General features: G+C 38.7%; 1 long non-coding RNA gene across 1 annotated transcript in view; it reads left to right on the forward strand.

Moving 5' to 3' along the window:
• LOC133273467 (uncharacterized) overlaps positions 1 to 8,159 on the forward strand; it is a 66,766-nt gene extending 58,607 nt beyond the window's left edge. Inside the window, exon 3 of the long non-coding RNA XR_009744824.1 lies at positions 8,035 to 8,159. This is a non-coding gene — a long non-coding RNA (uncharacterized LOC133273467). The remainder of the gene's footprint in view (positions 1 to 8,034) is intronic.
• Positions 8,160 to 13,259: the final 5,100 nt, after the last annotated feature.

A 13,259-nucleotide genomic window follows, 5' to 3' on the forward strand; every position in this document is an offset into this window, starting at 1 on the left:
ACACTGCCAAGGATGGAGCATTCACAACCTCCCTGGGCAACCCATTCCAGTGCCTCACCACCCTAACAGGAAAGAATTTCCTCCTTATATCCAACCTAAACTTCCCCTGTTTAAGTTTTAACCCATTACCCCTTGTCCTGTCAATACAGTCCCTAATGAAGAGTCCCTCTCCAGTATCCCTATAGGCCCCCTTCAGATGCCGGAAGGCTGCTATGTGGTCTCCACACAGCCTTCTCTTCTCCAGGCTGAACAGCCCCAACTTTCTCAGCCTGTCTTCATACAGGAGGTGCTCCAGTCCCCTGATCATCCTCATGGCCCTCCTCTGGACTTGTTCCAACAGTTCCATGTCCTTTTTATGTTGAGGACACCAGAACTGCACACAATACTCCAGGTGAGGTCTCACAAGAGCAGAGTAGAGGGGCAGGATCACCTCCTTCGACCAGCCGGTCAAACTCCTTTTGATGCAGCCCAGGATACAGTTGGCTTTCTGGGCTGCAAGCGCACACTGAAGCCGGCTCATGTTCATTTTCTCATCAACCAACACCCCCAAGTCCTTCTCTGCAGGGCTGCTCTGAATCTGTTCTCTGCCCGACCTGTAGCTGTGCCTGGGATTGCTCCAACCCAGCTGTAGGACCTTGCACTTGGCATGGTTAAACTTCATGAGGTTGGCATCCGCCCACCTGACAAGCATGTCAAGGTCCCTCTGGATGGCATTCCTTCCCTCCAGGGTAACAACCAAACCACACAGCTTGGTGTCATCAGCAAACTTGCTGAGGGCGCACTCAATCCCACCGTCCATGTCAGTGACAAAGATTTTAAACAAGACCGGTCCCAACACCGATCCCTGAGGGACACCACTTGTTACTGGTCTCCAGCCAGACATTGAGCCATTGACCACAACTCTTTGCATGTGGCCACTCAGCCAGTTCTTTATCCACAGAGTGGTCCATCCATCAAATTGATGTCTCTCCAATTTAGAGACAAGGATGTCGTGTAGGACAGTGTCGAACGCTTTACACAAGTCCAGGTAGATGACATCAACTGCTCTACCCCTGTCCATCAGTTCTGTAACCCCATCATAGAAGGCCACCAAATTGGTCAGGCAGGATTTCCCCTTAGTGAAGCCATGCTGGCTGTCACCAAGCACCTTGTTGATTTTCATGTGCCTTAGCAGGCCTTCCAGTAGAATCTGCTCCAAGATTTTGCCAGGCACAGAGGTGAGACTGACTGGTCTGTAATCCCCCGGGTCATCCATTTTCTCTTTCTTGAAAATGGGGGTTATAGTTCCCTTTTTCCAGTCATCAGGAACTTCACCTGACTGCCATGATTTTTCAAATATGATGGCCAGCGGCTTCGCAACTTCACTTGCCAGCTCCTTCAGGACCCGCGGATGGATCTCATCAGGACCCATGGACTTGTGCATGTTCGGATTTTTAAGATGGTCTCGAACCAGTTCCTCTCCTACAGTGGGCACAAGGTCTTCATTCTCACAGTCCCTGTATCTGCCTTCCAAGACTTGGGTGGTTTGGTCAGAGCCTTTGCCAGTGAAGACTGAGGCAAAGAAGTCATTCAGAACCTCATCCTTCTCCTGTGTAGCCAGTTCTCCTGAGAGCTTACTGAGGGGGCCTACATTCTCCCTAGTCTGTTTTTTATTTGCTATGTACCTGTAGATTCTCTTCCTGTTATCTTTAATACCTCTAGCTAAGTTTAATTCTGACTGGGCCTTAGCTTTCCTAACCTGGTCCCTAGCTTCTCGGACAACATCCCTGTACTCTTCCCAGGCCACCTGTCTTTGCTTCCACTTATTATAAGCCTCTTTTTTAATTTGAATTTTCCTCAGCAGCTCCTTATCCATCCAAGGAGGTCTCCTGGCCCTCCTGCTGCACTTCCTTCTGGTTGGGATGCAACACCCCTGAGCTTGTAGCAGGTGATCCTTGAATATCAACCAACAGTCTTGGGCCCCTCTGCCCTCTAGGGCTGTATCCCATGGAACCTTCCTAAGCATGTTCCTGAAGAGGCCAAAGTCTGCTCTTTTGAAGTCTAGGGCAGTGAGCTTGCACTCTTGCAATGTGACCCTCTTCTGCATTTATAGAACTGTAAGGGCAGTTTTAGGAGCTGCTATTATCTCAATAGGGAAAAAATTATACAGTCTTTCTTAACAGACTTGAAAATACTATGGACTTTAAAAACATTTATCTTTTCTAACTAACTAAAGTTGTTGGATACTTTTTGGTTAAAAAAAAAAAGAAAAAATTTCATTCGGTTTCATTTTAAGTTACAAAAATTTTAAATTTTATTTGTAATGAAAAAAACATTCCCTGATTTGATTCACTGTAGTTCTCATATGAAACAGGAAACCTTTCCATAAGTTTCATTCCTCAGTCTCAAAAAAATATCCATCTTCAGAATAAAAAATTCCATATCAGGAAAATTTAGCATCTGTGCTGCCTGATGTTTTTTGCTGGTTCAACACATCTTAATGTGTGCTGGTGACTGCGATGGAAAATTGGAACTTCAGATGAACACTGCTCCAAGGAATGTCAGAGTGGATACCACAGTAAAAAACCAGCAGGAGAACAGATGGAGAGAAAATTGTGAAAATTTTAAAATGTGACAATGGCTCAGCACATTCCTCTGAAGATCAGACAGCAATGGGGCAGGTGCTCCATTATAATTCATGGAATGTGGTTTTTGGGGGTACACTTTTAGTCTGACCTTACATCATGAGGTGCAGTATAAGAACTCAGACTCTAGAGAAATGTTAACTCCAGAGCAGTTTGGTAAAGACAGTTCATTGACTAGATTTCATCCTTAATGTTCAGGCTCTTCTGTCTTTAGAGATTTATTTAGAGATTTCAAAATCTTTCTCTTTGCTTATTCTAATTGATTCTATACTATTGACTAAAATTGCTAAATGCTGCTCATTAGAAAATATAACAAACACTATAGCATCATTACAAAAAGTAGGTGCCTCTTTTGTAAAGAATTGTGCATTTTTAAAGGACTGTGCATTCCTAATCCTGTAGAAATGAAGAATGGAAGCAGTAAATGCTGCAAGATACTTACAAGATTGTGTAAGCTATTGCACTGCTTCTAGACTACCAAGATCTTTAGCCACAGTTATTTACAGATAGTCCTTGTGTTCCTGTCAAAAGTATCCTGTGATTCTCTGGTTCTATTTTACTAGAAAACAATGGCACTCATGTTAATTATTGCAAATAACATACTAAATTTTCTGGAGTTGCATCTGGCAGTCACCCACTGCCAGGTTATAATATCTTACTGTGGTGACTTCTTTGGTCATCAAAGAAACGCCAAAGACATGTATCTTATGCACAAGCACATTACAGTGTTTAGTTTCATAAAATTCAGTGAGCATAACTAATGTTTACAGTACACCAGGATTCTTTTAGCATTCTAAGAGTCAGAATTTAAGGCTCAAGTTATGTTTAAAGGCTCTACTAAAAATCTCTTGCGGCACTGGGACAATAACTGAAATTAGTGGAAAACCATGTAATTCGGTTTAGATGTTTATAACTGAATTGTATATAAATAAGCCAAATAAAAGTAAGATGAAATTATTTAAAAAAAAATAAATTGTAATTTTTACCTCCTTCAGTGGTCTAGACATGAGTACTCACATGAGTGGATTAATAAATTCCTAGGATCTTTCTCATAATCCCAGACAAATAGTAAATAATAAATAAATTTTCTCAGTTATAGATTTGTATCTTCTCAAGCAGGAAAACAATGTAAAAGGTAGCCATCTGGGAAGAAGAAATTTGGAGGAACTGTTTTCGCAATGCTACTATTTCAGGTCCTATAGCTGCTTGGTTATGTCAGACACAAATAGTTATGTGGGGGAAGAAGGGCAAAAGAGACTCTTTACAGAACGCAATCTTGTAATCAATCAATTATAGAGGAAGGAGAGCCACTAGGTAAGGACTTTTGCTATGCTGTACACATAGGCCCAAAATCATCCCACCTACATGAAGGCATACAGCAGAGCTGGGGAGGTGGGATACTTTTTGCTGCAGGCTCCGTTTAAGGTCACTATAAGGCAACTTCCCCTGAGAGCAATTTGGCTCACCTTAAGTCTGCTCAAGGTGTCAGCTACTCTTCCTCAGAAGTCAGATAAGACAGACATGTCTAGAAGATGCTTAAAATTAAGTGGGATAAATCTAGTGTCTAAAATCACCTATATCTGATTTTTCAATATCTTTTTAGCTTTGCAACTGACAGCAATTAGCATCCAAAATTAACACATATGAGACCACAGTTCAGGATTTTATTTCACTGACTAAAGATAAATTCATAAAACTGACTCAACTGAGTAAATTTCAGACACTTCTCAGAGGAGTATTGTCAAAGAAACCATTTTTATTTATTATTGGAAGGAATCAAAGACTTAAGTCCTGTTAAGAGTGATAGAATGAACAGCCACATTCATATTAGTTTCATGCCTTTAAAAAAGAAAGAGATCAAAACATTTGAAATTCTAGTAGCTTGTCAGAAAAAAAATGCATCATTGGTTGGGTCACATATCCTGCTATCATTAAGCAGAATGTCATAGGCAGAATACTTTGAAACAGTAATAAACTGCTACTGCAATGCTTAGGAAACTGCGAAGAGAAAACAATGTTTCAGGACAAATGAGAATTAGAGATTATAATGGGCTTAATTCTCTCACATATAATTTACCAAAATTCTCGTCATAACATTACTAATCCAAAGGCTTTGTAAATAACTTGACATCTGGAAAAGCTAAACAACAAGAAGAAAGTGGTCTTTTCACTTTAATGCTCAGTGAAGTAATTATGGTTGAGAAAAAGAAGAGTTCTCACTGACAGATAAGTCAAATAATTATGGCGAGTACGATAAGGTGAAAGAGGTCACTGAAACAAAGAACAGGAAAATGCACAGATAAATTCAGATTTGAGAGTCAATGAGGAAGAAAAGACAATTTATTAATTTAGAAAATTACTCCAGTAATGTTTTGAATATTTGTAGTTAAAACCCTTTTTATAAAATGAAAAAAAAAAAAAAAAAAAGACTGAGGAATATAGTGTATCTTGAATGAAATGGAACACCAAATGCAAGAACCTGCTGCACTATTGGTTAGATTTTTGACTCCTCTAACTAACTTAGAAATAGAAAATTGCAGTAGAAATAAACAAGACCTTGAGACGACATCAAGTAAGAAGCTTTTCTAATTGGTTTTCTCTTCCCGACTAGTTCACTAGCAGAAATTGCAATGTGGAACAAAGATGGCATCATTAAACAACTTTACTTATTTGAAAGATTGTGATAATGCAATCGCACTGTGTGTTTTAAGACCTGGGAGGTGGTCCAAAATGTACTGAAGTCAAAAGAAATTTCTTCATTTACAACATTTGGTGTAATTCAGTCCCCGTCTGGTTTAGTAGCACGATTTTGAAGTATCTGGATTGCTTTACTGCAGTTCAGTAGATCTGATTAACCATTGTTCCCCACCAAATTTAAGCATTGATGAAATTCATCCATTCCTAATATGCAGACATTCTGAATAGTCTATGGTTTCACAGGAAACAAAGGCAAGGGGAACCATTAGGTCACCTAATCTGACTTCAAGTCTATCAGAAAATTATACTTTATCTCAATAACCTACATATTTAATTGTAATGAATTCTTCAGTCCTCAAAAACCTGAGAAGTATGACAGTATAGAGAGAGATCAAGGTGTCCAACATCCATATGAAAGAAGAAAACTGATTATGTGTCAGCTAAAGAGATGTATCTGCTACTGAAGAAGAAAGTGAAAAGCAAAAGGCCCTTTCAGAATAATCTAGGACAAAACTCTTTCTCAAATACATATCTCAAAACAAATATGACCTAAGTATGTAAGAAAATAAACCACTCAGACACCTGTGAGAATTCTCTGTACCAAATCAGTGACCTATCCAATATCCAGCGGCTACTTATTTCTATAACTTCCGAAGGGGGGGGAAAGGAAAGAAAAAAAATGAAAACTTGGCAGCAGGATAAAAATTCCTCCTTGAGTCTTACAGATAATCATGCAAAGTCCAAAAGCCATTAGCTTTGATTGTAATCATTGGCTTAATACAGTTCTACACAGGCCTACAAAAAAACATGATCAGGGAATGCAAATCCTTCTCCCAGCTGTCACTCAGGCCAAAGATCTTCTTCAAACAGCTAGAGCTAAACATATTTTTCAGCAAGCCATCTAGTTTTGCCTTAGAAACACCTAAGGATCCTTCCCTGTTATTTTGTTATTCTACCAATCTATCACACATTTCATATCATAGGCTAGATAATAAATAAGTAATGTTAAATAGCCTTTTAGCAAAAGGTTGTATTTTGGGGCAATTCCAATGCAAACAACTCCTGTTGTGAATATCTTCCTAAGACCTACTGCACTGTTACATTTCAGTGAGGCAGAATTTAACTGAGCTCCTATGCACCCTTATTACTACCACATAATGTAAGCTTTTGAGCCAAAATATAGTGAGATTTAGTCAAATACCTTTGAGAGAGGTATTTCAGGCATGACTGAAAACCATTTGAAAGCTTTATCAGGACTACCTCTATATCTTCTTGTCGAGTTACGTTGCCAGCTTTTTTGTATAAATATCTGCAAGAAATATTTATAAAGGGGAAAACTCAGTTTCTCTTCCCTCAAATTTCTTACTAAAAAACTGTTAGATTTTACTTTTGAAACTGGCCTATTTAGACAATCCACTGACCACCCAGGGTAATGAAGCCTGATGATAAGCAATCAGGGTTCTAAGAAAGCAAGGTGGTCAGTTAAGAACAGGAGTGAGAGAAAAAATGTGACATCAAGTAGCAGTTAGCATGAGTTAAGCCTAGTCAGCATAGCTGGTAGGATTGCACTTTAACCAAATTTTTTGCTTTAGTCCACACTTGGGCTTCTTATACATCTCATTTCTCTATCTGGTCAATGGAGAGAAATAGATATTTCTATAGGAAGATTTGTCTCTTCCTACAATAAAAGTCTAAAATAGTTTACATAAAAAGTCTAAAATAGATCGAATAAATCACAATATACAGTGATCATTACCCTCTGCTTCCTATGAAGTGAAGCTGGGGTGTTGAGTTCAAATGGTTATATCTACGATTTCAGCATCCAAAAGTTACATGAGATTACTCTCAACCTTACTGTTTTGGTAAGACTAATTTAATACCTACACACATACTCAACGTAATTGCATAAATATTGATTTCTTATGAAAACAGGTAAAAAATAGGAGGTAATAAATCAGTGCCAAGCAGTATTAATTTCTTCTCCTAAGTTCCATTGTTTGTTTATGGTCTCTGAGGCTGTATGGGCTAGAAATTCACAGAACTGAAACATTAGCCTGGATATTGTTGAATGTTACAGTACCTGAAGATAATTATAAAAATATTTGGAACCTGCAATCATTTGTTTCTGTATGAGGAACATTTACATGATGACAGCTTCTGTTGAACAGAATATACTATATTGTAGTTTGATAAACGTTTTGTTTGCATGTAATAACAAAAGACAACTGCAATTTACTGAATGTATTGGAGATCTTGTGGGCCTTAATATTCTCTTCATAGCTACTTGCTCATTCATATTTTCAAGCCAGCCTCTTATTTGGGAAGTTGAAAATCCCGGCCTCAAAAAACTTGACACCATTTTAGGAATTAGTGGGAAGTAGGTGGAATTACACCTACTATGAGGCCAGTTCACACTGTAAATGTGATAAAAATATTTTTAGTGTAAATGAGAATCAGACCTGAACTGTTCCATTTCTAGATTTTTTTTTTTCTGGAGTTTTTCAAGGACACATTACTTCTGGCATTTAAATCTCTTTAATGTTAGATTTCCCAGAACAGTGAGCTTTATCTCTTCAGGAAGCTGAAAACCTAGGACCTTTTCTTGAATATTATCCCAGGTGGTAGTGTTTATTTTTTAATTATTTCTTAGTTTATCCTGGTGTTTCCATATCACCTGCAACAAAATATCTTTTATTTTTTCTCTTCTTTCCAGTTTGTCACCAGCCACTTTCATTACTAGGGTTAAAAGCAGCAGTTGCCAGAGCTTCACCTCACCCAAAACTGACAAAGAAGAATGTCTGAATGGAAGTCTTCAGAGACAGGTACCTTCAGAAGGTGATTCATCTGCACTATCTTAGATACCTCTCTTAGGAAAAGATGAATAGACTTTTGACTAGAATTCTGTCAGTGAGAAGTTTCATATAAATATCTTTCAAAAGTGTTTTTAACAGAATATTTTTTATCTAAGGGAAATAAATTGCTTCTGTTCCTACTAGCTGATGTATCTGGCTGGCTATGAAAAGTGAGTTTGCTTATCTCACTCCAGCAACCTCTGTATTCAAATGCTACCACTGCCATTGGTTCGTGTTATCCCTACCTCACTAGCACTCCTTAGAAAGATAAAGAATGGAGGAATAAACATCCTTATCATCATCTGGTGTTCCCTTCATGTCAAAGATGAAGAGCTTTGAATGGACAGTTATGGGAAACTACTGCTGTGTGAAATATATCTCTTAATTTTAGTCCTTTAAAAATAAATGATCTGTTTAAAACTAGTCATCCAAGATGCCTGTATGCTCACTGAAGGCACACTTGCACTTTGAGGATCATCCTTCCTGATCTGAGGCACCTGTTTTAAGACAAGTCTTCTTATATAGGCGATTCTCCTTATTGACTCAGCAGTGACCTAGACAGCTATGTTACAGTAGACACTTTGGTATCAAATATTTAAAGTTAATTCAGAGCAGTCACTGGCAAAATTTACTGTCCATTCCATGGATTTATAAAGACCCAGATAACAAGATTTACACTGAAGTAATATATTTCTGATAACATTGAAGTTATGGGAGTATGAGAATCATTGGGGCAGATGGTTAGATCTGGAGTATCTTGATGAGGTTAACTAGTGAGCTTCTGTCCTTGGGAACATGGCTTCACACGTTTGCTGTGAGACTACTTGGAGGAAGGCTCTTCTTTAGTTTTAACTAGAGACAAATTTCCTCTTTTCTAGTTTTCACGTTCTCTTACTTGTTCAATTTTGCAGGCAAAATCCTTCTCTTAGAAACACACACACAAAAGATCTTCTTGTAGTTTCCTGAACTTTCAACCCCATGGCATTCTAAAGATTTATATTGACAAATCTGGCTCTCAAGGGTATTGCTTAGAGTTAAGGGCCAACATTTGTTTAAAAAAGGAAACAGAGTCTGCACAATTGTGAGTCTATCTGCTGACCCCAGCAGTCAGAACATTTATGAAAAATTAAACTACTGAGAGAGTTGGGGGAGCAGCAGAAATTAAGCAGTGAACCCTAAGATCAGGTACAGTATTAATGTGGGCCTGGTGTGCTAATTCCAGTGTTCGGCCATGAGCACTGACAGTAAATGTTCCCAGGCTTACAAAAACCAGCAAAGACTTGAAAGATGTTCTGTGAATTCTCCCCAAACAGTGCGACCAGAAAACACTAGCCAAGGGCAAACAGGCAGCTCTCCAAGTAGTGCTTACTGCTTCATGTTAGGATCTATGTTCAGAACAAATGCCTTGACACAGAGACAGCAGATATTCATCCAATTCATCCATTGTGGAGAGCAGGCCAAGAAGAGACCAGCTACCTGGCCATAGTGATTGGCTGTGATTGGCAATGTACAAGGGGTCACCTTTTGTTTGTGGGGCTTTGTTTTCACTAGCTATTACTAGGCTCCAGGATCAGTTCACACTGGACTGGAACTGCCCAAGCTGCTCACCTTGTGTGACAAGAAAGAAGGCTAGCAAAAGAGTGGAGAAGCTCTGCGGTGGTTGAGAGGGGCAAGACTTGAAGGAAGAGCTGTTTCCCAGCTTCTTCATACTTTTTTCACCTGGAAACAGAGTGATGAATACAGCACACAGTTGACAGAAATTCCAAGAAAGCAAAACCACTTGATTTCATAGAGCCTGAAGTCCCATTCCTCACAATAATGTTTTCCAGGTTTCCTTCCACAATATCTCATATGGACCTCCTCTAAATGGCTTAACACTGCACAAGAGAGTGCAACTTATTACTACGTGAGTTTTCCAAGTAAAGTGAAATATATAAAATTATTTACAATATCATCTCTGCTAGCAGAAGGTCCCTGAATCATCAACCTTCATTTCAGATCTGTGCATAATTCCCAACCACAACCATCTCATAACTTCTTCAGTTTTCTTCTGCAGAGACAACCCAATGCATAAACATAAAGCACCTCCTCCTGCTTTTCCTCCTCAAGGGTATCTTTATCTGTGAGCAGATATTACATGCTCAGCTCTATGGAAAGTACCAGAATTAGATTTCTACAATATTTTTTATGACTGAATCTGCCTTTGCATTCTGAAAGTTCCTATGCTTTTATTTTTATTAGTATAATAGAAGCTTTTTGTGTTGACTGTGTTATTCTAATTTAATTCCCTAGTATAGTCACTACTCCATAGTGTCAATCGGTGTCTAACTGAAGGCAATGATTTTTAATTCATTGCATGTGTTCTTTTAACTTGCGTGCATGTATTGTTAACTTTCCTTTTCGACTTTTTCTCAAGAGCAGAAATTAAATCATCAATGCTAGATGCATAAAATGTTTTTATATGGTTCTATGTTTCAGATTACTTTGCAAGTCAGAATTTCCAGTACATTGTACTAAACAACAGCCATGTATTTATCTTGACAAATGATGCAGGAAAAACTAATAACAATAAGGCATATAGACAGCCTTTCATCCAAAGATCCCAGGACACATGACAAACTTTACATGTTGATTATACTCTACACTTAGTATTGTTCAAGCTTTTCATAGGTTTTAATGGGCATAAATGTAAATAGAAAACTATGCACAGATAATTTCAGTCACTGGTATGCAGCTAGGTCTGGGGTAGGAAGTGCAAACAAGAAAGCAATTCTTCCTCATAGTACAACACACGACATGAGAAATATTGTGCGCAAACAATAGTGGGGCAGCAGCTTTAATTACTCAATGTAAAACCACAAGTTGTTTGCTCAACTTATTCTCAGCAGCTTTCTGAGTAAGAAACAAATTAAAAACAAGCAAGGGACAAAAGAAATACTTAGAAGGTGAGCTGACTTTGACCGTGAGCTACATTATATTAAGGTAAGAGCAGAGTGAAATATGGATGAAAAGTTGTGGTCCTTTTGCTGCCTGAGGACCATGTTAGTTGGAAGGCTTATTTTGAAGGTTGAAGAGGCTTCTTTCTCTTCATATTTGCTATTTTAATGATGTCTTCCTCTCCTGTGCTTACACGGTTTTTAAGCAATTTAAGCTGTGTCAAACGCCCGAATCTTATTCATAAAAGTACCAGAGGACTTTTCCTTGGGCTGAAAAGGCTATATGGCTTGTACCTGTTGGCTGATTCTGTGGGACTGAAAGGTTTGCTGTATTTGATAAGGTGCTTTTTCTCCTAATAATTCCTGAACCCCTAAGACTAACACAACTAGGTCAGACTAAAGCCCCCATTTGCCCAGTATCCTACTGTCAGTTCCCTGTCTCCTGAAATATATGACCCTGGCAACAAAGGCTAGTAAAAGAAGTCCTGCAGGAGAAGACAGATTTGTCTCTGTTGTCAGTACAAACCAACAGTCAGCACAGCCCAAGCAGTCACCTTGCCTAGCATTATTAACATTGGGAAGTCAAAGTGTTGGAACACAGAGAAGTTAGGTTGAATATTTTCACAGGTAGCTATTAAAACTCAGCTGCTTCCTTCTCACATTTCCTCTGCTGCACCCCACAGAATGGATTCTGCCTCGCCAGTGCTCAATATAGCTAAATATAATAAAATCAACATCTGGTTATATTATATTATACAACTTTAATAAATATAGTATGCTAGATGAGTAGAACAAACTCACAGTGGAATGGGTCATATCTGTAGGATATTTTCTCAAGTGCTACAATTACCATGGTTAGGATGCATTATGGTGAGGCACAAGGGCTAGAAGAGAGTGATGTTTATGAAAACCCAGCTTCTGAATAGATCGCTCCCTGTAAGAAGGCCTTGACCTTACCCCTTGACCTTTTAAAAATAGCAGTGTGCATGTAGCTACTTACTTACTCATAGTGAACAGAATGACACTGGACATAAAAGCACAAAACCTATGGTAATACTTCCAGCTACGCATATAGAATTTCTTCTGTTTTAAACTCAGATACTTAATGGACAGACCTGAAAGCATGGGAGGAAGAAAGGGGAATTTATCATTTGCCAGCACAAACTGCAGCAACAAGAACAGGAGGTGAGGAACTACAACCTAATTAAAAAAAAAAAAAAAAAAGATCCTGTTCAGTTGGGATTTTGTTTTGTTTCAGGTTCTGCAGTTGTTTGTTGGAAAGGGGTTGACACTAATAAAATGAAAGAAAATGCATTTATCTATCACTAAAAACCTTGTCTACAGCTACTTAACTCTTTTAACCTATTTTTTCCCTATTTATTTAGTTGCTTTGTAAATGACCAACTATCAAATACTCACAGTCACAATCTTAAAAAGAATCTTAAACCACTGGGATTGTTACATATTCATTGGGGAAGCAAACATCCTAAACAGAATAGTGGTCATTGCCTGGATGCTGATGAGAGACTTTCAAGGGTCCTTGTAACGGCACCTTCAACTGTTCAGAGTGACTCTCCAAACCTCTGTTTTATACTCAGTTCTTACACCCACCTGACCTATGGTCCTACTACATAGAAACTACATAGAACAGATATCCTATCTTAACCATATACAAAATACTGTCCTAGCTGATCATTTCTGCACCCACTAAAGGACATTTAAAATGTCTTATCTATGTCCAAGTTTACAAATTCTACGGGAGAATCACTTTGGGAAGCCTCAGGGATGACCAGATTCTCCACCCTCGATGTTAATCAACACCTTTGAGCATAGGGATTGGTCTAGGCACGCTTGGAGCTGCTGGGGAAAAGCTTCAAGACGGGCTGAAATTCCCACCATGACAGTTTCTGTGCCACTTAATCAAAGCTTTGTGGTGAAGCGGGCTAGGGGTTAAGTTCACCTTGTCTAAAGTCTTTCCACTGATTCAGATCATAGTATTACTATCTTATCCATGCAGCTGGATGAGAAGTTCCTGGGACACCCAGGGAACTCATGTCTAAAGTGCTCTGGGTTTACACAGAGACAGACCTGAGCTGAATCAGGGTTATACAATGAACTTGAGCTTCATATTTATAACCAGAATTCCACAG

The sequence above is a fragment of the Pezoporus flaviventris genome, unplaced genomic scaffold, assembly GCF_033815535.1.
Source record: "Pezoporus flaviventris isolate CSIRO_AGI_PZ_B2104156 unplaced genomic scaffold, CSIRO_AGI_Pfla_v1 ptg000031l, whole genome shotgun sequence".
Lineage (NCBI taxonomy): Eukaryota > Metazoa > Chordata > Aves > Psittaciformes > Psittacidae > Pezoporus > Pezoporus flaviventris.